Source organism: Acanthochromis polyacanthus, chromosome 7, assembly GCF_021347895.1.
Source record: "Acanthochromis polyacanthus isolate Apoly-LR-REF ecotype Palm Island chromosome 7, KAUST_Apoly_ChrSc, whole genome shotgun sequence".
NCBI classification, from domain to species: Eukaryota; Metazoa; Chordata; class Actinopteri; family Pomacentridae; genus Acanthochromis; species Acanthochromis polyacanthus.
The window spans coordinates 43,104,376-43,131,190 of record NC_067119.1 but is presented as its reverse complement, the minus strand read 5'-3'; the positions used below and the strand labels follow the sequence as shown (position 1 = coordinate 43,131,190).

General features: G+C 40.9%; 1 long non-coding RNA gene across 1 annotated transcript; it reads left to right on the top strand.

The window, feature by feature from the left end:
* The first annotated feature begins 24,645 nt into the window (after positions 1-24,645).
* Positions 24,646-26,402, top strand: LOC127534927 (uncharacterized). Its single transcript, XR_007943576.1, has 3 exons — positions 24,646-25,389; positions 25,472-25,535; positions 25,908-26,402. It is a non-coding gene; the product is annotated as an uncharacterized LOC127534927 (long non-coding RNA).
* Positions 26,403-26,815: the final 413 nt, after the last annotated feature.

The following is a 26,815-nucleotide window of genomic DNA, read 5'->3' as shown; positions in this document are numbered from 1 at the left end:
GCCGGCTGATGAACGCGCTTTGTGATTGGCTGGTAATCCGACGTACATAAATATTAATGAGCCGGTTTGGTAATCCGAGTGATGAAGGCGCTTCCGTGATTCGAGGTGAATCTGCGTGCTGAGCCTGTCATATCAGTCATCTGCTGTTCTCTTTTCTATCATGCATAATGTCTTATAAATATCATTATCTGACTTTTTCACGGACAGCGATTTGGGGGTTGAAATCAGCACTACTATTAAAAATAGCAAAACTTTTTATTCACGTGACCCTGTTCTAATAAAGCACAAATGGCAAACAAAACAAATGGCGGAACTAACAGCCAGCAAACTACAAGTATTTTTTTACCTTCAAAAGTAGCGACAGACTATTACATATTAACAACCTAAACAAAACCCTGACGTATTTTCTACGTCTGTCAACACAGACACTGTCACAGTCACTTTAATGTTAGCGGACTCTGTTGAATGGCTAAGTTACATCACCACAAACAAATCTCACAATATCACAGTAAATCGAGTTTGTGTTTTTTTTTAATTCATGCCGAATTAAAGAGCTGCTCCTCACCATTCACGAGTGTTTGTTTCATATTCGACATCCTTAACTTTATCTTGTAAATTAGCGTCCGAAATTAAATGGGAACATTTGCAATGGAGTTCGTCAGCCGCTTCCACCACTGAACGCGGTAAACTAATTAATAGGAACTGGACTTCAAACAATTTAGACACGGCGTCTAAAAGCGTAAAAACTGCAATGTCTAAAGTGTGAGAGGAGACGGTGTATTTTTGGTTAAATTATACAATGTTCGCCGTCAAAGTCATTCATATAAACTGCCTGTAATGTGCAGCAAATAGTAGTTAACCGGCGCCAGCTCTTCAGTGACCTTAACGGTCCGTACCTCTAGTACAGATGCTACGGGTACGGGTCCGTACCTGTAGCATCAACCTTGTCCAAAATACCTCCAGAATATAAAATCTAAAACTGAAGAACACTGTAATAAATGCTTTTAGTTGATTTGGTTCTCATTTATTTGAATGAGAACGTGTCTCAAAACTTTTGACCAGCAGTGTAGATACAGCTATCTGCCACCCTGTTGTGTACTGCATCCCAGTAAATCTAATGTTCCCAGGAAACCCCGGTACGTTCACACTGACCAAATGTACTGAACTTTGGGCTCAAACATGTTTAATCTGCCATGCTTTCATTTACATGGCTGATAGTTTGGTAACATAAGAGCAAAGGAATCTAAAGCTTTTGTCTTTCCAGACGTCATCAGATTTCTGCTTTGAGTATAAATCTTTATTTCTAGCAGCTTCCTGCTCTTGCAGGTTATAATCCTGCATTCATGATGGGAAACCACAGCAACAACATCCAAGCAGCATCCACTTTAGGTATAGACTTCATTGTGCAATGAAAAAGACCTGCTTGGTTCTTTCATTGAATGAGTCATTTTAAAGACTGTGTTCATCTCCCTGTGTGGATTTACAGGAGGACTGTCTCTGCAGCCAGACAAGATGATTGTGATTGAAAGAAATACAATCAAACCTTGTTCCCCGTAGTATAATATTAAACGAGGTGCAGTCAGACAAAATCCTGGACAGACAGGCCCGGCTATGCTAGACCACATAACAGCACATGCAGTGGCTGTTTATTGGAGATAATATGTTTGGAGCTGGACGTAAACCGAGCACCTTGCTGCCAATCACCGTGTTAGGTCCAACAGATCCCCTAAAACCCCAGCAGCATTTCCCTGCAGACTACCTTTATAAAACAGAAGCCAGTAACTGCTGACAAGAGACATCCACCGGCAAACAAGGCCAGCTTGAATCCACAGGGTTTGATGTTTGTAAAACATTCCCAGGCTGGAAAACTAAAGTTTTATTTTCATTACACAACCCCAGTGTGATTCCAACAGGGGGAAATACTGTAGTTAAACTCCCAAGGAGGACACAAAGCCAGAAGATAGATCACGTCTTCGGCTCAGTATCTAGTTCATAGTTCTCAAGCTCTTTGGCTCATAGATGCTTCCATAAAAATACAGGGTCTAGTTAGGGGACGGTTATTACAGTTCACTAGACCTGTGATGGACCAGAAACCTGTCCAGACTGTGTCCTCTGTCCCACCCATTGTCAGCTGCTCTCTAAGAAATGTCCCTGTAAATTCACAGTAACGAGCTTTCAGATGAGGTTCCAGCATGTTATTCTACAGTAAACCTACTGTATTCTATCAGTTTATCTTATTACAGTACTGTGCTGTTTAGAGTTGGTGCTTTACAGCATATTACTGCCAGTATTTTTATTTTACTGTTTGTTCTGTGGCCTTCATAAACAGATTATGATTGTAAAATGGGTATCAGAGAATGTGATGATATAAAATAATAATATTGGTAAAAGCTAATGATTTAAAAAATTGACATCTCTAAATGAAAACCCCTGGAAATAGCATAGAAATGACTCTGACTACAGATGACCCTTCAACATTAGGCTTCTATTAAAGCCAGTTCCTTATCAAACACATTTCAATAACTGCTTTATTTAAACCCATTAAATTTCAGTAACATATGATCAATTCTTCATGCTGAACAGGTTCTTCTTCTGCATGTCCTCCTCCATGTACACTCACTTTGGGGTTTTCTAAACTATAATAAAGAATACCTATATATCATTGAAGTTATTTAACCACAGCATTGAACACAGTCAGCAGCTAACACATTTCAAGAAATTCAAGTCTTGTAAAATACAATCTACAAAACAATTAATGAAGCTAAACAGGTGGTCAACAATCTGCATGAATTAATTAACTGTATGCCACACTTCAGGTACCCTGCCTTCAGAACCAGTCTTTGATAACTCATGATCATGTTCAATAAACAGCAAGTCAAGGGACAAACGTGGAACTTCAAACCTGAGACACATGGACTGAAATATATTTAACTGAACCCAACACGGAGACGTTCTGCTTTAAAATGACAACATGAACATCTGGTTGCAGACTGGGCTTTGAATCCTGTGTGGAGAGGTGCTGTAGGTTTAAATAAAGTCCCACTCAAAGTCCATGAGTCTTTTTATAGGGGTGGGCCCCCATGACCCATCCATTCATCATCCATTCATCTCTCTCTCTCTCCAGGTAGGCGGAGCTTGGTGTGTGACACGGTGAGCAGGTGTTGCCTATCAGTGACCAGTCAGGTGGGAGCAATCTGATCATCCGTCTCTCCCTCATCATATAAGCGGGGCACTGCCATCACTTGTCGCTGGACCGTTGAACAACCCATTTGGATTCCACCTGGCTGCCGACCAACGTACCTCCTCCACTCTCAGCTGATTCTGGATCACTCCTAGAAGACGCCGTTCTCCATACATCTCGCAGCACGTGCTCATCCCTACCTCCATTCCACCATACACCATCTCCCCTACCTGGATGCTTTCAGCTGGCTTCACCTGCAGTCCGTTCTCCACTCCACTCCACTCCGGTGCACAGTCTAGTTTAGCTTGTAGCTTAGCTTCTATCTATAGCCTCATAGTTGGTCACTAGCTTCCATTTGTATTATGAGTTTGTGCCTTCTGTAGACTCGTGTTAGCATTATAGTTAAGCATTTATCTATGACTGTATGCAAAGTCAGTATATTCACAGAGTTATTATTTTGCTCTCCTGTCACTGTCTTAGGGTGTCCAGGTTAGTACCTTGTTTGTAGTCTGCACAGTTTGTGATTCTGCTTTCCCCTTATTGTGCTATGGTACTCGGGTTAGTACGTTGGTTTCTTGATTTTTCCCAGTTTAGGGTTTAGTTCTTGTTGTTTGACCTCCTTTAGGGGTCCTCCAGAATTCTGTGCTTCCTGTTCTGCTTGTGCAGATTCCTGTAAAACACTTTGTTTGTAATAAATTATTATTGCTGAAATTCTTGATCGTTGTGTCTTCATTGTCTGTACTTGAGTCTCTGGATCGGGAGCGCAACAGCACTAAAGAAAAGGCATTGTTTGTTGAACAAATTAGAATCATTTTTCTGCCCTGTTGGTTGTATCTCAGACATCAGCCGGGATTTTTTGTTAGTACCTTTATTTTAAAGTAAACAGTATTACTTTTTTTATTGCTACACACACACAACATGCATTTGTAATGAAGAAGCTACGTATAGATAAAGCTGAGTGGCTGAATGCTACATGTGAGAGGCTGTATGAGTGAATACTGTGATTGCATCCACAATCATGCATTCACATGGAAAAATACATAGGAATCACTACTGGAATGTTAAAGAGCTGTTGTACAATCACCTGCAGGAACAGACCCAGGAAGAATCCAGGCAGAGGTTCCTTACAGCCCTGGAGGCAAACAGTAGATCTCTTCCTCCACAACCACAGGTGCATGCTGGAAGGTGGAGATGAGGAAAGACAGCAGCAACACACAGAGGAAATTCAAAAGAAATCCGGTTTTCAGGGAAGTTTTCATGTTTCCACACTGAGGCCTTTTCCTGACCCTTGACAGGAGACGGTTCAGGAAACACCGAGGGTCATGTACCTGCAGCGTTAACTCCACCTGTTAACAGTTTGCTGGTGGATGGATTGGGTTTCCAAGCTGTTACCACATTCAGCTTGGAGCAGTAAGTTTAGGCTTCTGACTTATGTTAGTTTATTCATCTTTCTTTTGCAATGACTAATTTCAGTACTTTTTATTTTTACATTTACAGTGACAGTGAAAGATCCACTCATTAAAATAATGTAGTTTATAGGATCACACCACAAAATACCAGCCCAAGAACAGCCAGGCCAATAGAAAATCAGCAATAATTACTGGTTTTATCCCATATAGAGTTTCATAATGGGTGACCTGACAAAATCTCTGTCAGAGTTATTTTATGTTCTCGTGCAGTCAGACAACTTCCTCAGTTTGCTCCATGATGAGGACCACAAAATCCTCTTTACGGAACAATATTTTATGTTTCAATTCTTTAGATAAGTATGTTCATGGCAGCACTACACCATGAAAAGAAGCTGCACCATGCAGGAGACCGCCGTGGAACAACACAGCAGCACATACAACAAGCTAAGCAGACCACTGGAAAACCCTGTCACATTTATATATAAACCTGGAAATAATAAAGTTTAAGGATTTGAAAATACAAGAAGTTCAAACTTGAAAAATGAAGAAGAAATATTTCAGATTCTGTTCTGTTTTTAGGTCAGCAGTCAAACTGAATTGATTAATGGCAGTGATCATCTCCTTTATACAATCTAATTCTTCTTTTAGTTATTCTAAGCACCGTTCAGACACTCAGCTGGATTCGACTGATTTATCAGATGCTTCTTTAAATACAAGTCGTCCCTAAAGTCTGGATACAAAGGAAATCTCAGTAACTATCACGTTTTTACCTCCACCTATTAGATATGGCTTTGTGGAAAGAAGAAAGAGTTGAACTGGTGCTTCTCAGTGAAGGATGGATGTATGGAAAGGTAGGGTTAGTAGGGTTAGGATTAGTAGGGTTTTGGTTAGTAGCATTAAGGTTAGTAGGGTTAGAGTTAGTAGGGTTAGGGTTAGTAAGATTAGTAGGGCTATGGTTAGTAGCATTAGGGTTAGTAGGATTAGAGGGGTTATGGTTAGTAGGGTTAGGGAGATTATATTTGGTGCTAGCATAAATCTTATCCATGACCAATCCTTTAGTTTGGGCTGATCCATCTGGTCGTCCAGAACAGGGTTTGTTCATGACACTGCCTGATTCTTTTAACTCTTTAACCACTGACTGATTCTTTTAAACTCTTTAACCACCTTCATCAGCGTGGAAAAGCCAAGAGGAATCCTCCTTGGATGATTAAATTCATCTGCTTTCTTTCCTTACGTCTATCCTTCACTGAGAAGCACCAGTTCAACTCTTTCTTCTTTCCACAAAACCATATTTAATCTGTTTAGGTAAAACATTATAGTTAATGAGATTTTACCTTTAGTACCATTAGATTTTCGGGACTCCCTGTACATCAGCCTGTTACCGTTTTCCAACTGTTAGAATCATGTCTGTGCGTCACGTTTTCACCTGAACATTGCTGACTAAGTAGCATGGTGATGGTGGGAAACATGACATCAGGACTCAATGAAACTGTCAGAAGATGTGATTTGAGGCCGAGAGCGGCTTTCTCAGGCACACAAAAAGCCTCTGTGGAACCTGGATCAGTATTATTGTAGGCAGACCAAAGGCTGGGGGTAACATGGGCGTTCTGGTTGTTCGCTATGATGCTGCTCACCTGTGGAACAAACGTCCTGAACACCTGAGATCTCAGACTGTCAGCTCTTTAAATCAGGCCTGGAACTCAGATAGTTTTCTGCAGCTTTATCTTAGATAGTCAGTCTTCTTTCTTGACTGTTAATTCACTTTTATTTCTGTGGTTTTAATGTGTGAATGTCTGCTTTAAATCATCTTTAGAACTAATTTTAATGAATGTATTTCTTTGCCTTTGTACAGCACCTCAAAGTGTGCGTGTTTGAATTCGCTGTACCATTAAACTGGCCTTACCTTGTAGTGCACAAACTTTCTTCTTTAGAGAAAAAGGGGGTCAAATAAATCCAAAGACTTTCTGAAATTTATAGTAGATTTTTTTCTGAAGACTGATATGCTTTGAGGTGAAAATATGGTTTAAAAGAGAGAAAGACGTGAAAGTATCCTCAATAGTGTTCTCAGACCTTTGAATAACTCTGTATAAAACAAACACAACACTAAATAATTAAATCACAGACATTTTAAAACTTTAACATTCTGTTTGTGTCTCTAAATATCATACAACCTGAATGTAGCTGTAACACGTCCAGGAATCCTCATGAGCAGTGCTGCAGGTTGTGCTTGCTGTAAACACCAGGATCCTCTTTAATGTGCTTTTAGTGATTGGGAACGGCAGACTGCATTAACAAACCAGCTGGGATTATTTTTAGTCCTCCTTCAGGAACGCTATCTCAGGAAACAAAGAGGACATTTTAACGTTCAAACCTGCCCACTGAAGCCTCATGTAAGCCTCAGATAAACTTAGAATTATATTTTTGTGTATTTTGTCCCTCATTTCTTTACATCAGACACAGACTGGCCGTCGGGAACTGGAAGAAGTATTATTGTTTAATGGAGTATTATTAGACTATAAGCCTTTATGTAGATATTCAATAGGTCATCTAACTGCAGGTGGCACAGCTGGAAATCTGTAATTACTGCAGCAGTCGCTATCACCACTGGAAAGATCTGGAGCTCATTAAATGTGTCTGACACTCGATGCCAAAACATGGATTGAAATAGAAAGAATGTGGCTGGAAGGTAGCAAACAAAGACGAAGGCTCTGTTGGCTGAAGTGTGATAAGACACCATGGATTTATTTAAGCTGTCTGCAGGTGGAGATGAGGACAGCGACAAAGAGGCAAAAACATCACAGAGAGTGTGTTGGTTCTGCTTTTTCTGAGCTGTTAAATGAACCCAATGAATGCTTCCATGTTTCACTGCTCCCAAGGTTTAACGGTCAGATTTAGCTCACAAAGATTGAGAAAAGTCTAAAAACGGTTCTTCAAACTGATTATTTAGTATTCTGTTCTGTCAACTCTGCTAAAGAACACATAAAGAAAAGATCATATTGTTTTAAAATCAGAATAGAAATGACAATAATTGATTAAATGTGCCACCATTTGAGCAAACATGGCTGTGAAGAACAAGGAGGAGTGGTGAGCACAGATCCAGTTAGTGGTTCCCTAAGCAATGTGTTTGTTCAGCTGTGAAATAAATCAGAACCCAGTCCACCATTCATGTGATCAGGCTTCATTTAGGTGGTTCCCTGGTACAGAATGGATGGCATGTATGTTGCTGCTATCCATGTATGTACGTTGGTTGTAGACCTTTAGGTTTTCTGTTTCTGTCTCTCAATAAGGTTTCTAAGTTGCCTGATTCTTTTTCACGTGGGACCATGATGCAGATACTCAGATGTCTGCAGTCGATAGTGAAGAAGGTTCTCAGCTCATTATACAACCATGTTCATGTAATGAGAATAACAGGAGCAGATAGGACACTGAATAAAAGAGAGATTGCAGCACACAAAGCACACAGTATATATATATAAATAAGAATATTTTCTTCAGAAGAAGAAAAGAAAAGAAGCAGTATTTACAGCAAGACTTCTTGAAATTGCACAGCATCATTATTTACATTTTTTATTGGACAGTTTGTAAATGGGTGAACAGAAACTACTGGGAGCTTGATTGTAAAGTGTGACTGCAGCAGGAAGGAAGGAGCTGCAGTATCTCTGCTTTAGACACTGAGGGTGAAGCAGTCTGTCACTGAAGGAGCTGCCCACTGATCTTACTGTTTCCTGCAGGGGGGGGAGGTGTCCTCCATGATAGACAACAGCTTTGTCATCATCCTCCTGTCTCCACCACCTCCACAGGATCAAGGGGCAGCCCAGGACAGAACTGGCTTTCTTTACCAGTTTGTTTAGTCTCCTCCTGTCTGCAGCCGTGATGCTGCTGCTCCAGCAGACCACTCCATACATGATGGCTGATGCCACCACAGAGTCATAAAAGGTCTTCAGAAGGACTCCCTGCACCCCGAAGGACCTCAGTTTTCTGAGCAGGTGGAGTCTGCTCTGACCTTTGTTGTAAAGTGTGCTGGTGTTAGTAGTCCAGTCCAGGTTCTTGTTCAGTGAACACCCAGGTACCTGTAGGAGTCCACAATCTCAATGTCCGTTCCCTGGATGTTCACTGGTGTAGGAGAAGTGTGTCTCCTCCTGTTTCGGCGTACTGCCCCTGCACGGCTTCCCCTTCCCCTCCTCCTAAGCTCGTGGGGGACATCAGGCCTCTCACCGTTTAGCCTCGCAGTGCTACGGAGGGCTAACAGCTGGTCTCTAGTGTAAACAATGGGCTCACCGCTGCGTGCTGGGTCTGTGATCACCGATGCAGACAGCAGGTTCAACAGCAAGAGAAAGATCAGTGCAAACTGCACTAATTCCGTGCCCATTATTGACAATGACTGCTAGTGCAACTTCCGAAAAAGAAAAAAGCAAGAGAAAGAAAGTAAAAACAGGAGAAGATTACTAGACGAGTGAGAGCTGCTGTAAGTGGCTGCCACTAGTGCGGCGCCATCTTGAAAAAAAAAGTGTTGTTTCAGTGATCATGGGTTTCCTAATGTGTGTCAGTAATCGTGTTCACTTTATGGCAGTTTCTATTTTAGGGATAGTATTTTCAGTTTAGTCTCTGTTAAATAATATAGTTTCTAAATAAAAAATAGAGGAAATACTGTTCAACAGAGACTCAATGCAGGTACTGAGAAGTGATAATTAGAATATTTTGGCCTTCTATCTGCACAGATGTCTGCTGGTTTCTGCTGTATTACTGTGTATTTGCTGTAGAATATGTAGTTTATTGTGGTGGCAGAGAAACAGTCTGATCAGATGTAGATTTTAGGGTAACACTGTCTGAACAGTTTCTGCTGCCTTCTCCTTCTACTGGCTATGATCTGCTGTTTCCAAAACTCCCTTCACGATGAGAGGGGATGTTCTCCCAGAAACTCACTCCTGAAACGTTCTGCTGAGGCCACGAAACAGCCATGATAGTCCTTCCATTGTTCTTTTTTCTGTGAATTATTTTAATGACAGTTTTCACCTTGAAACACACAAACGCTCCAGCCAAACTGTGTTGTTTTTGTGACTGAGCATCCTGAGGAGTAGTCAGACCATTCAGCACAGCACTGCATAGAATAATCTGACTGTGAGAGTCTAGTCTCCACTGGTTTCTAAAGGAACCATTCTACAAAGCGCTGCCTGGAATGGTTCCATTACAAACCAGAGGAAATGAAAACTACTGGCACCCTGTTGAACAGCTACAGAAAAGCACTGAAACGCGTCTGTCAGAAAAGCAGCATCAGTGATCTTAACTTCTCCATCACACAGATGTGGAGCGTCCGCCCACCTAACCCTGATTAAACACTCGTCTTTTCCTCCAGTACTTGTTTCTAAACATCTGGTGACACATCAGTGGAAAACCCCACATCCACCGTGAAACCTCGTCATCTTTGGACACCAGAAGTATCCCCTCAGTCACACAAACACCTCATGGTGGTGTTCTGCTTGAAGTGCAGCGATTCGACAGGACCTCAGCTCGCTGGCTGTCAGGCTGAGCGGTCGGCTAGCTGATAGCAGCCAACACCCCCTCAAAGCGTTGTCTGAACCCTATCAGGTTGTGTTCATCAGCTGAAGTGAGATGGGAGCATCCAGAGAGAGAGTCTGTCCTGCTGTCAGTCCTCTCCAGCAGCAGCTCAGGCTGAACCAACGCCGTCCTGTTCTGGATCCGGTGTCACTTCAACAGACAGAAAGGCTGAGCTGGCAGCCAACGGTGACTGCTCCGGTTACAGCGGCTCTCTGAATCATATCCACTTCATCTGATCTTCTTTATTAAACTGTCCTCCATCACCTCCTCCCAGGAGAGCAGCGCTCCACTCTGACATGAGAAGTGACGTGTTTGAACATTTCTTTATCTAAGGATGTTGATCTAAGAATGGAAAATGTATGACGAAATAGTGGGAATTATTTTTACAGTTTGACTTATTTAACTAGAAAATTATTAAATAATATTAAAATATAATGTAAAAAGAAAAAATAAACAAGGACAAATAGAGGGTAGAATCAAATGACGTTAAAACGAGGCTCTAAATGTGTTTTACAGCCTTCACCTTTCTGTCTGTTTCAGTGTTTCTGAAATGACATATTCCTCACAACTATCTGAGTGCTTTCTGGCACAAACATCCATTATTTATCAGTGGAGTCCAAAGTGTTTTGATCAGTGCTAAATTTATTCCTGTTTTTCAAATACTAAAACATTTCTGAAAGATTTTGTAGGATCGCAGAGAAAAAGAATAGCTAACTAAGAGACACAGAGATCAGCAGTGTTTGTGATATTATCTGAAAACACAAGCTTTCTCTGATTTTGCATGAAATGCAGGCTGTTAATCCCTTGATTTGATTTTTAAAAGGGAACTAAATAAAGCTGGAAAAGCTGCACAAATCTGCAGAGTTGCAGAACAGCCTCTAAAGTTTTCCTCTGCTGCAGTAGAACAGTAAAAACAGATATTTAACCATTTCAGCAGCAGTCATTCCTATTATTCATATGAGCATGCCAGAGTTCATCTCAGATTTGGATTTAGCAGCCACCAAAATGACTGAAAACTGAAGTTAAAGGGCTTCAGCATGCAGCAGCACTCATCTGGGAGTTTTGTTATTTCTAAGTATTTACATAAAGGATGTTTGTCAGGTCAGATCTACTTTATTTATCCCAGAGGACAGTTTTGCCAAAGAGTGAAATCTACACAGAAGCTAGGAGTAAAAGAGAAATAAAACATAAAAAAGTGTTTGTGTAAAGTGTCTAAGTGGATCCCTGTCAGGGCCATACCAGCAAGGCAACGAGGAAGCAGGAGGGTTTTTTTGGAAAATATAGACTTTTTTTTAATATACTTCAAAAAAGCAAACGTTACAACATAACTAACATAAGTTTAGGCCTACAAAAGAGGTCAACAAAACTAGAACCTAACTCAAAACAGCAACAAACTAAATGTGAACCTAACAAAACAGAGCTAACACAATGAGACACAAGGGAACATATATAGTGGCTTGGCCAAACCAAATAATACAAAAGGGGAAAACACAATAGACATTAACTAGAACTGATACAAAAGAAACTAATCAAATCTACCCCCCCCCCTCCAAGATGGCTGGTCTTGCTATGGCCCAATGAGCAGACACCAGGTTATGAGCATAGACATAATAAAGAGTAGAGGCCGCTTGGGCTGAAAGAAATACGGCCGCCCTCTTGGTCCGGTCATCTGCTCCACTCAGCGCTGTTTGACAGCACATTTAATCCATCTTAACTCTGAATATTAAACTGATTTTCACGCGTTTTTTTATTTTTATTTTTTGCTGCAAACGTCATACATGTAGCTATGATACAGGACAAATGGTTCGGCGTATTTTAATATTCATAGCGGGAATAATAGATAATAATAATAATAATAGGTAATAGAATATTCTGATATTAAGCTCGACTGTAGACAGGTATTTTGCAAACACTGTAAACACACACACACTAATATATGTTAGAGAAGCAGATAATGGCAGTAAAGTCAATTATTATTATTATTATTATTATTATTATTACTATAAGCTAAAACTCTTGTCCATGGATAAGAAAACTAATAAACTCAATGTAAATTTACTGAAGAGAAGAATGTTGTAAAATTAGTAAGTTCTAAAGGATTCTAACTTCTAACTTAATACATGAAGTCTCACCACTACTGCCAGGTCCAGTGCTGGTTTCACATGCCTGTGTTCTTACTGATGCTAACACTGAACATACTCCACTACAGCATCCATGTCATTGACAGCTCTATTGTCCTCCACATCAAATATAATAAAACATACAGGACTCCTGTTGGCTGTGACTTTATGCTTTTTACAGAATAGCTGCTGGTTAGAGATGATTATCATGTGCTGCCAGAGTGTTGCTTTCACTGCCAAGCACAGTGATGAGAGGAATCAGACCCGGTACCTGACACCACTTATCTGGTCCTTAAAATCCAGTTCTGTGATCCCTGCTCAGGTGGTTTCACCACGATTAACACCTTCATCCATTGTGTCTTGTTAACGGGCCACGAGAGAATAAAACTTCTGGACCTCTCCACCAGTCTGTTAAACCCGAGGAAACTCTGTGGATTAGAGGTGAAAGTTTCCAAAAAGAGAAGTCCAGTTGTCTTCTACTGAAGCACTTTTAATTTTAATACACAGCTTGTAGTGAGCAGTCTTGAAAATAGGAACATCAGGAATGACTGGACCTACAGTCCACTGGTGTTCTGGATTAAATGTGCTTTAACGGCTGATTTTCTTGCTTCGTCACATATTAAACTAGAAAAGCACTCAGAGATCAGTCCTCCTCCAAGGCTGCTCATTCCCCCACATGTCAGAAATGCAGCTTTAGTTTATTAGTTATTGATGATCAGAAATCAACATAGAATGTGTCCATTTACTATAGATGAACCCACAACACAATGACCTGCTCTGAGTGCAGGCGTGTGTTCTGCATGTGTACCTTATGTACGGATACCGGATCACGGCGGGAATTGATGGGACTCAGAAACACACCCACAGTTTAATCAGTTGTTCCTTGGATCATTTCTGATGGATAAGTCCTCATAAGTCCTCAGAGGTGGATTTGTAGTAGGATCTGTTTTTGAGTAGTATTTCTGATAGATTAATGTAAGGGCGGATGGACGGACGGACTCTGACGGTCACATAACTCTGCCGTGTTCCTTGGTGGAGTAAAAATGCTTCTTTTCTTGTTTCTACTGTATGTGGTGGATCTTTGGGCATAAATATGAATGTTTGGTGAATTTTAGTCGGTTGGACGTCAGATGTTTCCTGACCATGGACTCCTGGTTTGTGTCTGACTAAAGACTTTAGCTGTAGATCATTCTCTATATCATTACTTGCCATCTCATGGTTATTTGCATAAGTTTTGGTCTTGAGTAGCACGAGCATTGTTTTAACATTGATTATTGAAGGAATTGCACATGATATGTTGCAATGGTTTGCAGGCTTCATGTGTATTAAAATTTATTTCATTTAGATATTCAGACCAAAATATGTCATCATTAATATCTTCTTCATGTCCATATTTAGTTGAATCCATTTGTCATGAACTCATAGAGTGTTTTCCTGTTGTGCCCCAACTTAGAAAACAGGAAGATTTTCACCAATCAGCAGTTTATTACAGCGCTGGAAAGTTGATGGCAATCTGCTGAATCATTTAGTCTTCCTCAACTGTTACATCAGCCAGGAATGTGACTTAGAGTTTATGAAACAACGTCTCCGCAGGGAAATCACTGACTGTCAGAGTGAAAACAATATCTAGATGTATTTTTATGCTGCAGTCACATGGAATAGCTGCCTTGTATCCTGGTTGAATAAAGCTTTAATTCAGCTCACATGAATGATATTGATCTCCTGAGGAAATCTATTTTGGTAATTTAGAAGTTCTGTCGAAAGTGTGAAGCCTGCCAAGGTAGATTTGTTTGGGTAAATTAAGTTCCCTCTGTTTTGTCAAATGCAATTTAGATATGTGTTCTTTTTTTAGGATGTCTTCTCAGCCTGCACACACAAGCACAAGAGAACACAAGCAAACGCACACAGCAGGCGTCGTAGTTAAGAATAGAAAGTCATTTTATGCAGGCTTTGTTTGATGCTCTGTCATCTGAAATGTCACCTGCTGCAGCTGACAAATTCCTCTCAAGGCCAAGAAAAACGCTGTAACAAAATGTATTAAATAATTCTCCTGTGGTAATACCTGCCCATCAGTCTCCCCTCGGGTCCATGCTGCAGAGACAGCAGGATTTAGGAAATGTCCTCTTAAATAATGCAGCAAGAACTCAGCTTAATGCAGCCTGGAACACTGGAAATTTATCACACTTGCACTAAAAACTAAACGCATCAAATGTTCTCACTGCAGGATTGCAGCTTACAGACCCATAAGTTACCCCAGTTTAAAAATAGATAATGCAGTAAAATGGAAATCTGATGGAGTTAACATTTCTGCAGAGCATCAGCTGAGAATCATCGTAAATGAGAGGATATTAATTTGATTGTGGACTGTAATAAATACAGTCGTAGTCATGCTGGAGCCAATATTTATGGATTGCTGACAGACAGCAGGAGCTGACGGTGGATAGAATCCGTAAACAGGACCAGTAGTTAGGACCAGTAGATAAGACCAGTAGATAGGACCAGTAGATAAGACCAGTAGTTAGGACCAGTAGTTAGGACCAGTAGATAGGACCAGCAGATAGGACCAGCAGATAGGACCAGTAGATAGGACCAGCAGTTAGGACCAGCAGATAGGACCAGTAGATAAGACCAGTAGTTAGGACCAGTAGTTAGGACCAGTAGATAGGACCAGCAGATAGGACCAGCAGATAGGACCAGTAGATAGGACCAGTAGATAGGACCAGTAGATAGGACCAGTAGATAGGACCAGCAGATAGGACCAGTAGATAGGACCAGTAGATAGGACCAGTAGATAGGACCAGTAGATAGGACCAGTAGATAGGACCAGTAGATAGGACCAGTAGTTAGGACCAGTAGTTAGGACCAGTAGATAGGACCAGCAGATAAGACCAGTAGATAGGACCAGTAGATAAGACCAGTAGATAGGACCAGTAGATAAGACCAGTAGTTAGGACCAGTAGTTAGGACCAGCAGATAGGACCAGCAGATAGGACCAGTAGATAGGACCAGCAGTTAGGACCAGCAGATAGGACCAGTAGATAGGACCAGTAGATAGGACCAGCAGATAGGACCAGTAGATAAGACCAGTAGATAGGACCAGCAGTTAGGACCAGTAGATAGGACCAGTAGATAGGACCAGCAGATAGGACCAGTAGATAAGACCAGTAGATAGGACCAGCAGTTAGGACCAGTAGATAGGACCAGTAGATAGGACCAGCAGATAGGACCAGTAGATAGGACCAGCAGATAGGACCAGTAGATAAGACCAGTAGATAGGACCAGCAGTTAGGACCAGTAGATAGGACCAGTAGATAGGACCAGTAGATAGGACCAGCAGATAGGACCAGCAGTTAGGACCAGTAGATAAGACCAGTAGATAGGACCAGTAGATAGGACCAGTAGATAGGACCAGCAGTTAGGACCAGCAGATAGGACCAGTAGATAAGACCAGTAGATAGGACCAGCAGTTAGGACCAGTAGATAGGACCAGCAGATAGGACCAGCAGATAGGACCAGCAGTTAGGACCAGTAGATAAGACCAGTAGATAGGACCAGTAGATAGGACCAGCAGAAAGGACCAGTAGATAGGACCAGTAGATAGGACCAAAAGATAGGACCAGTAGATAAGACCAGTAGATAGGACCAGTAGATAGGACCAGTAGATAGGACCAGTAGATAGGACCAGCAGAAAGGACCAGTAGATAAGACCAGTAGATAGGACCAAAAGATAGGACCAGTAGATAAGACCAGTAGATAGGACCAGCAGTTAGGACCAGTAGATAGGACCAGTAGATAGGACCAGTAGATAAGACCAGTAGATAGGACCAGCAGTTAGGACCAGTAGATAGGACCAGTAGATAGGACCAGCAGATAGGACCAGTAGATAAGACCAGTAGATAGGACCAGCAGTTAGGACCAGTAGATAGGACCAGTAGATAGGACCAGCAGATAGGACCAGTAGATAGGACCAGCAGATAGGACCAGTAGATACGACCAGTAGATAGGACCAGCAGTTAGGACCAGTAGATAGGACCAGTAGATAGGACCAGTAGATAGGACCAGTAGATAAGACCAGTAGATAGGACCAGCAGTTAGGACCAGTAGATAGGACCAGCAGATAGGACCAGCAGATAGGACCAGCAGTTAGGACCAGTAGATAAGACCAGTAGATAGGACCAGTAGTTAGGACCAGTAGATAGGACCAGTAGATAGGACCAGCAGTTAGGACCAGTAGATAGGACCAGTAGTTAGGACCAGTAGATAGGACCAGTAGATAGGACCAGTAGTTAGGACCAGTAGATAGGACCAGTAGATAGGACCAGCAGTTAGGACCAGTAGATAGGACCAGTAGATAGGACCAGCAGATAGGACCAGTAGATAGGACCAGTAGATAGGACCAGCAGATAGGACCAGTAGATAAGACCAGCAGATAGGACCAGTAGATAAGACCAGTAGATAGGACCAGCAGATAGGACCAGTAGATAAGACCAGCAGATAGGACCAGTAGATAAGACCAGCAGATAGGACCAGCAGATAGGACCAGCAGATAGGACCAGCAGATAAGACCAGTAGATAGGACCAGTAGATAGGACCAGCAGATAGGACCAGCAGATAGGACCAGTAGATAGAATCAGTAGATAGAATCAGTAGATAGAATCAGTAGATAAGACCAGTGCCAGTAGGAAGCATGGTAAACTGTTCAGTATTTTATTATAGTTATTATAGTGCAGCAGCTACAGTAGAAGTTGTTTTACTTCAGAGGGAGTCTCCATAGAAAAACAATCACAGATTCAGCATTAAAAAAGACATAACCACATTCAGTTTGTCCAAAAGGAGACCAGCATCATGACCTGGTCTGTGTGCTGTAGGAGAACTACCCCTACAGTAGGAATACTAACATCTCAGTGACAAACATGATGTAAAATTAAAGCCCTGCTCTAAAAATGTAAATGTGAATTCAGTTATTTAACCAGGTAAATTAGTGTAGAACTGATTCTCATTACGATAACGTCCTGATCAGGAGACAGCACACAACAAGATGAACATCAAAAACAGATTTTATGTACAGGAAATCACAATATTCTAAAACAAACTACACAAAGATTTTTAAAGTGAAAAACTAAAAACAGATGCAGTGGTCCTTAAGTGTTTCTCTAGCTGACTTTTTCAACCATGAGAGCGATACCTATGAGGTGAGTTTAGGGATTGTTCAGTATCATATCTGTTCATATTAGGAGAAGGTGTTCATTTTCTGTTCCATATCTAACAGTGAAGCTGTAAAATCAGATGACTGGCAGCTAAAGCCTTTATTTCATTGAGCTTCTGAAGAATTCTTGTCTGCTGTAGTTCAGCAGGGAGATTTATTTACACTCGCTATTACACTTCAGGGTCTCTTATGTCTCTGTGCTATCCCTAAAGTCAACTTTGAAGATCCGCATTTTGCCTTGGAGGCCTCCATTAGAGCAGCACATGTGGTTCCTGTCGTGTATTCCTGTCAGCTCCACAAACTGAGGTTCCAGCAGAGATTTAAGAACATGTTCTCATAAATATTACAGCTGTCTCTGTGGCTGTACTTAGTTGAATCATGCATCTCGTACAGCAGATCCCAGCGTGGCTAAATGCAAGATCGTTGGTCCAACAGACAGACTGTAATTCTGAGTAAGTCCGTCCTGATGCTGTTTCTGAAAGCGTTGATGATAAAATGACCGATAGCAGATGTAGATACGAGTCTCCCTGCTTAGACCTTCTGATGCATGCCCAGCTTTCATCTGGATCAGCAGCAGTATCTGGTCATGTTGTCTGCTCCCATCACGGTGTGAACTAAATATTGTGTTTTTTACCAGCCATCAGGTTTCCAGAGGCAGGTGGTATTTCACTAACCAGATGGAGCTTCTTAGTCTACAGCTATAGGAATGTTTGTTGTGTAATTGTCTGCACTGTAAGTTTCTGTAGTTTTTACAGTAATATTACTGTAAAATCACCAAATATCTACTGTAGTACAGTAGTTTTTACAGTAAGTTGCTGTAGATCTGCAATGCATCATGGGTAAAATTCAGAGAGGCTAGATTTACAGTAATTTTTTTTTTTAACTGTAAATCACATTACAGTAACTTTGAGTGGGAATTTTCAGCAGCACATTTTGCATCATTCCAACAAACATATTTTCTTCATCATCACGCAAAGGAGGAGTATGTCATGATGTCATGTTGTGTGGGTGTGTGTATGTGTGTGTGTGTGTGTGTGTGTGTGAATGACTGTCTATATGTAGGGAGAGGGGAGAGTTGTTTTTTTCTATTTTAATTGTATTTATTTATAGCCTTCTTTGTTTTTTTGTTGTTCTGCATGAAAAGTGCTATACAAATAAATAAAGTTTGAAGTCTGAAGTTTGAGGAGCCTCCATCTTAATGTTCTCCTGAACTTTAGCAGATGTCTGGCCGCCTGTTTTATTCCAAAGTCGTTTTCTGGACCTCGCTCATCAAGATTCTACTTTTTTTGTCCGTGACTCCAGCAGGTAACTTACTTCATTATTTTGTAATTTTACGTTAAATTGAAGCAGTTTGGTCAGGTAACGGCCGGTTTGTCCAACAGTAACTGAGAGAAGAAAAGAGACGCTCTCCTCAGCTAGTCAGAGGACTGGACTTTAGCTGACTACTTGCTGATGAAATTTTGATAGAGTTTGGTTTTTACATTTGTTGACAATGTTAAAAAGTTAGCCAAGGTAATGTTACCGGATAAACCTTAAATTTAAACCGTGTGCGTTAGAGCACGCGTGTTTCTCTCGCTCTCTCTGTGTGTGTTAGCTATGCCCGTTAGCTACGTCTGTTAGCTAGGTGTGTATGCATGTTTGTGTTTGCGTGTGTGTGTGTGTTAGCTCTGTCAGTTTGTGTGTGTGTGTGTGTGTGTTAGCTCTGTCAGTTTGTGTGTGTGTGTGTGTGTTAGCTCCGTCAGTCTGTGTGTGTGTGTGTGTGTTAGCTCCGTCAGTCTGTGTGTGTGTGTGTGTGTGTGTGTGTGTGTGTGTGTGTGTTAGCTCCGTCAGTCTGTGTGTGTGTGTGTGTGTGTGTGTGTGTTAGCTCCGTCAGTCTGTGTGTGTGTGTGTGTGTGTGTGTGTGTGTGTCTGTGTGTGTGTGTGTGTGTCTGTGTGTCTGTGTGTCTGTAAATGGTAAATGGTAAATGGACTTGCTCTTATATAGCGCTTTTCTACTCATCAGAGTACTCAAAGCGCTTTTACAACAATTGCTCCCATTCACCCAGACACACACACATTCACACACTAATGTGCAGGTTGCTAATCAACCTGCAACATCAGTCAGTATACATTCACACACCAGTGGAACAGTCACTGGTAGGCAATTCGGGGTTCAGAATCTTGCCCAAGGAAACTTCGGCATGCAGCACATGACTAGGCGAGAGCGGGAATCGAACCGCCAACCATTCGATCATTGGACGACCCGCTCTACCACCTGAGCCACAGCCGCCCCTCTGTGTGTGTGTGTGTGTGTGTGTGTGTGTGTGTGTGTGTGTGTGTGTGTGTGTGTGTGTGTGTGTGTGTGTGTGTGTGTGTGTGTGTGTGTGTGTGTGTGTGTGTGTGTGTGTCTGTGTGTCTGTGTGTGTGTGTGTTAGCTTCGTCCGTTAGCTCCGTCTGTTTGGTAAATTTTATCTCTCGTTTTTCTGCTGTTCGCTGCTGAGATGAATCTGATGACCAAAGCAGGCCAGACAACCAACACATTGAAAGGTAGGACTCTGACCCAGTTACAAAATGTAACTGCTTCTATTTTCCAAGCAGAATTTTCTAGTAAAGCTGTTCTTTTGACAGAGAAGGACTTAGTGGACCAAATCTGCTGGCTGTATCACACTGACATGGGCAGTAAACAGCACTATATGGGTCACTTTAACCATGTTTTTCTTCTTTACTTGTTTAATGTATGATGCGTTTTGTGTTTAAAGATTTCTGTCAGGATAAATCCAGAGCAGAGAAGTGTGCCTCCAAGGTTCAAGCAGACGTTATTGGTACTGGTCAGATGGTCCTATGAGAAAATAAGTCCCTTGGTCCACATGTGGAATCATTCAGCTGGGACAGAACAGCTAATACCAGGTGAGGCTTAAATCCAGTTTTTCTGTACGTGTGTTGTGTACTGGTGTACTGTTATACTGTGCTACTGCTGTTTTATGCAGTGTTATAGTGGTAGAAACATGTTTTGGTATTTCTAATGCATGTACTATTTACTTGTAGGTAATATACATCTACAATATATATATATATATATATTTATATTTACTTGTAGATAATATATATCTACAAGTAAATATATATATATATATATATATATATACCCTATTACTGTGATTGCATTTAGAGTAAGTTAATTATTACTGTAAATAACAAGACAGGTACTGTGATTAAGTTTACAGAAACTTACTGTAAAACAAACTGCAGCAACTTACTTGCCAATTGCTGCCAGTATGTTACTGTACATTTTACGGTAAGCTTTTTACAGTGTGTATTTATGATTGATGAGGATTCTTACACATGTTGGTACAGTTTTGCCCTTTGTAAGTTAAATACACTCTTTAGTAGAAAAAAACTTTTCCAAAAGAGTCCTTCTACCCCAGCAGAGACTCAGTGGAAGCTGATTGGCCACGAGGGGCCAGTTTTGGCCTGTAATCATCTAATTTCTACTCAGGCAGGGCACTAAACAGGTCCTTACAGCTCTGTGATGATACCTCAGAGACAGCAGAGCTTCTTTATTTACAGTCTGTTCCATTTTTCATTTGAGGGATCAATCAGTGCAGAAGGCTCAGTAACTGAATCATTTAGCATTAGACCAGGATAAATATAATCACACCGGCAAACAAATTAATGTACGGCAGCATCAGCCGGCTTCAGAGGAGAATTTCATATCAGGTGAAGGTGTCTCCTCCTGATAATAAACTGAACATTTACAGTCCTGCTGTTCATCTGCTCTGTCCACATCTACAGGTATTATTCCTTAGCCTCACTTTTCTATTTGTTTTGCCTGATTTTATTTTTAAAAAAATCTGTGCCACTTCTGATCTTTATTTTACTTAGGGAGCTGAGCTAAAAAGTGCATATATTTTGTAAAATTATTATTTTTTAGCTGTTGCATTTTCAGACATCTACATTCATACCTGGACTGTGTGACCTACTGTCTTATAATGAAGCTGATTTATGGGGTTACATACCTCACTGCCTTATTGATTGATTGACTGATATTTATTTTGAACATGTAAAGAAAAGTACCAAGAAAACAAGGAATGGATATTGTATACACACACACACACACACACACACACACACACACACACACACACACACACATATAAATATATATATATATATATATATATATATATATATAATTATTTATTATTTATATATATATATATATATATATATATATATATATATATATATATATATATATATATATATATAAATAATAATTATATATATATATATATATATATTATTTATTATATATATATATATATATATATATATATATATATATATATATATATACACACACACATACAAGGGCTGCACAGTAACGTAGTGGTTAGCACTTTCACCTTGCAGCAAGAAGATCCCCGGTTCAAATCCCGGCCTGGGATCTTTCTGCATGGAGTTTGCATGTTCTCCCTGTGCATGCGTGGGTTTTCTCCGGGTACTCCGGCTTCCTCCCACAGTCCAAAAACATGCTGAGGTTAATTGGTTACTCTAAATTGTCTGTAGGTGTGAATGTGAGTGTGATTGTGTGTCTGTATATGTAGCCCTGTGACAGACTGGTGACCTGTCCAGGGTGTCCCCTGCCTTCACCAGAGTCAGCTGGGATAGACTCCAGCACCCCCCATGACCCTAGTGAGGATGAAGCAGTGAATAGAGGATGGATGGATGGATATACACATACAGTCATACTAAAGAAAAGAGAATTAGGAGCCAATCAGTAATTCATAGTTAGTTAGCAATTAAATAAGTACAAAGATAAACATTAACCCCTATAAACACCCGGCATTGGTCAGGCATCCTCTACATCCCTGTACAGAGTAAAAATCATGTATTTATCCTGTTTCTATTCTCACTCCATCGTTGCTTCCCAGAAGTCTGGCTGTCCTGCTGAGCCACACCAGCTGTGACTACAGTTCCTCCCTGATTTACTCGTTAACCTGATTAGTGTGCAGTAATTTAAGTCTATAAACGCGTGAATGGAGGAGCAGGATGTTCTGCACAGTGACTCAAACTTTGGGAATGAAGTAGACATCCCAACATCTGACCTCCAGAAAAGACACTTAAAGGTGGAAACCTAATGGTGAAGAAACCCATAAAAACAGAAAATATGTTTTATTAATTTATCTTTCATCACATTTAGAGTACATCTAAATGTTGGCTCTTGGTCCAAAAAGGCATCTGGTACCTGATGATGAGCCCATCTGTTCTCACAGCTTTCTACTGTCATAATAAACTATTTCCAGAGAATTCATTTTACTGTATAGAGTCCCTCAGAAACTGCATTGTATGATGAGATCACTGGTTTAAATGTGACTCCCTCAGCTCTACCTCCTGCAGCATCACAACATCTCTTTAGATCCACTTTGGGACGTCGTGTCAACAAACAACTGGATGTTTGGTTTTATTAAACAGCTGCAGAACCAAACTGTCACAGACTGAGGAGCTGTGAGGAATCTATACAGGGATCACAGCAGGAAACTGCATGGATTATTTAGCTCCTCACTGTGAGCTTATGTAGTCTTATTAACCTGCATGTCTTTCTGTTCTGCAAACATAATGCCGTTTAAATGATCGGGAACAAAGTGGTTGAGCTCATGAATCATCTCAGCTGTTCATACATTTGCACTTCCAGCAAATATAACTTTCTTTAAATCTATTTTTTTCCTGATATTTCAAGGGTCCAATTCAGTGACAGAGCAGAAATACTGCGAACATGAAGTTATTTTAACAAAATATATTTGAAAAAAGGCAACAGAGAACCTAATAATGGAAACACTGTTTATTATATTTAACCTATAAACAGCAGACCAGGGAACAAATATGCATGTAATTTGTTACAGCTAAGTTTATTAGTTTAGTAATTACGATTTGTGATTTGGTTGAAACCAGGAATTTTGATTTAATGTCAACCAAAGATCTTACTTTTTCTCCAACACAAAAACTCTAACCCAGAGTAAAAAGATTATTTGTTACGATGAATGAAGGTCTTTTTTCTCTTGATACAACTTCATTTTTTCATTTTGAACAAACCTCAGATTTGCAGTGAGATCCCAGGAAGGTTCTTACTTTGAAATTAATCTGTAATTGTATTTAAACAATTACAAACTCTCAAATTATATTTATGATTTGGCTGAAACCATGAATTTTGAGTTCATGTCAATGAAAATTTTAATTTTCCTCAAGACAAAAATTTACAATCACACCCCTCTCATCACCAACATCATTAACACTTCCCTTACCTCTGGCTCTGTCCCATCCCCACTCAAACTTACCACTATCACACCTCTTCTGAAAAAACCTGGCCTTGACTCGGACAACCTCGACAACTTCAGACCCATCTCCAACCTTCCGCTGCTTTCAAAAATTCCGGAAAGTTCCATCATCACCTAACTCCAACAGCATCTCCACTCGGCCCAGCTGTTTGAACTATTTCAGTACGGATTCTGCACACACCACAGCAACGAAACAGCCCTCCTTAAAGTATCCAATGATCTTCTCCTTGCTGCCGATTCTGGTTCTTTATCCATCCTCCTTCTCCTCGACCTTTTTGCCGCTTTTGACACCACTGACCACACCATCGTCCTCCACTGTCTACAGTCAATTGGCATCTCTGGCACAGCGCTCCAGTGGTTCATCTCCTACCTCTCCGACTGTCATCACTTTATCTTTGCGAACAACTCAAGATCCCTCACCTCCCCTGTCAGTCACGGAGTTCCCCAAGGTTCAGTACTTGGACCCCTCCTCTTCATAATTTACATACTCCCTCTCGGTCAAATCATTCGCCACCATGGACTTAATTTTCACTGCTACGCCGACGATACCCAACTTTACATTTCCTCCAAATCCATCACCCCCATCATCCTTTCTACCATAACCATCTGACATGGAAAAATGCATGGATAAACAACTTTCTAAAACTTAACACCAACAAAACAGAACTTCTCATCATTGGACCCAAATCTCTTCTCCCCTCTGCTCAGAATTTTCTTCTTCTTTTTTTTCTGCATTTATTCTCATTGTTTAACTCCACGGAAGGGATGTCAACACTTTATGAGATTAATGCATATTTTGGTCTTGCAGCCAAATATTTTATTAATTAGTGCATGCGTGTGACCATCACCAGCCCTGAAAGCTAAGCTGACATTCTTTATTACAATTCCCTATTAAGAACCAGGGAGGGCAGTGCTACACCTCACTGGTGACATGCAGGGAAACAAAGGGTGGACAGGATGAGACAGGATGGACAGGGACAGGGACTAGCAAGCGGTGCTATTGCATCTGAAGAATAACAGGTGCTGTGTTATTCCCAACTATTAATTACCCATCAGTAAGACAAACAAACACACGCACAAAAAAACCCAGAAAAAACAAACAAAAAAGATAAAAAAATGAATAAATAACCAAACGGTACTGAACACCATAGTTGTGGGTGTCATGTCAGTATAGAGTGGAATAGGCCTGAAGAAGATACTAGAGAAAAGGAGAGTGGGTTTAGTGTGAGTTTAGACTCTGGAGAGAGTCTCAGCACATTCTGGTGGGTCCCATCACCTCTCAACAGTGGAACTCGACAGGAGCTGGTGGGACATGAACAGACATACACATGCAAGTGTGAAGGACCCCGAAGCCCAGAACAGCTATCAAGGCAAGGCAGAGCCAGGTGTAACCCACATAAAAAAACACGCTTCCTCAAACGAAAGTAATTAATATAAAATATTTCCTATTTTTATTACGATACGTAAATGCACCGTCACGTACGCTCTCAGGTTGTGTAGCGTTTCGACCAATCGGGTCACTTGCGGGTCTGATTAATACAGCTGTGCTCCTCTCCACACACACACTGGTGAGGAGACGAGCCACAGGATCGCTGCTAACACGGTTAGTCTTTAAACAAACTATCTTTTGTTTTTAAAACATTCGTTGATCATGCTTCTAAATACATTGCACTCTCTAAACTTAGAGATCAGCTACCGCTGCTTCGGAGAACAGGGTTTTTGGCTGAGACTGATAATCGAAGGGAATTGGTGAGTCTGGATGTCTAAATGTTTGAATGTTGTTGTGCTAACTAGTATTAGCATATCAATGCGGTCGGTAATCACCTAGCTGCTTGTTTCTAGTGCTCCATTGATATGCTAACGCAGCTATATTGTTGTGTTGGTCATTATAGCCTGTGTTATGTTGGGTAAAGCACCTTAAGTCCATGTTGGCTAAAGATTTTTCACTTTTTAAAGTGTAATGATTTAATTGCTAAATGCTGTTGGATTTGAAATGCATTTTTATTTATCTAAATGTATAATGGAATATTGAATATGTATGTACACTGACTAAAAGCTAGCTAAAGATAATGATATCTGATGAATATTTTAACTGATAGTGGTCCTGTCTGTTATATACAGGCCAGGTGTGCCCTGTTGGGTGCATACATCTATCACAGGAGGTGAGCTAGAGCCCACGAGCCTGAACCTCACTCAACAACATCCCGCTGCGGTCTGGTAGGCGGTTGTTAGCAGCCAGTCTTCTCCCACCTAATTTTTGCCACCTTTTCAGGGTCATATTTGTACTCTGGTTTTGCGCGCTCATGGACATACAGCAATAACTCAGGAACTCTCTGGTTGAAACCTATGGACAATTAACCCACACTGCATTGTGGGAGAAAACTATCAATCTTGTATACCTTGAATTGTGGTAGGGACATTTTTATACTGTGCTGTTAACCTGTTGGATTGTGACTGTGTTCTTGGTGAAACTTAAAGGAAAAAAATAGTTGAAGTGCACTTGTTCATAGAGTGTTGCTATCTGAAACATTGTTATCTGCAGATTGTAAATATTGTAAATATATTTTTCCTAATCTGTTTTTTCACAAGCAAAATAATAAGGCACTTAAACCAAAATTTCTGCCTCAAGTGTTCTTACTGTACCTCTACCTCCCAGAGCCGAATCAGAATCTTCTGAACTAGTCCAAAATCTTGTTACATCTTTTTATAATTTTTATGCATGCAATTCATACATGCTACACAGGCTGACAGGGTGCCCTCCCCCCAGGCCGCAGGAGCAACGGGGCGGCACCCCCAGAGAGCAACCAGGGCCACTGTGTACCACATGGACCCCGAAGACAAGAGGGAGCAGCTACCGACAGCCCCAGCACGCCAGAACTGACCCAGGCAGCCCAGGGCAGGAGGACCCACCCGCCACCCATGCCCCAACCCCCACTAAGCCTAGTGCAGTAGTGCAGTGTGTGTATGAATGTGTGTGCCTGTTTGCGTGTGAGCATGTATGTGTGCATATGTGTGTGCGTGTGTATGCA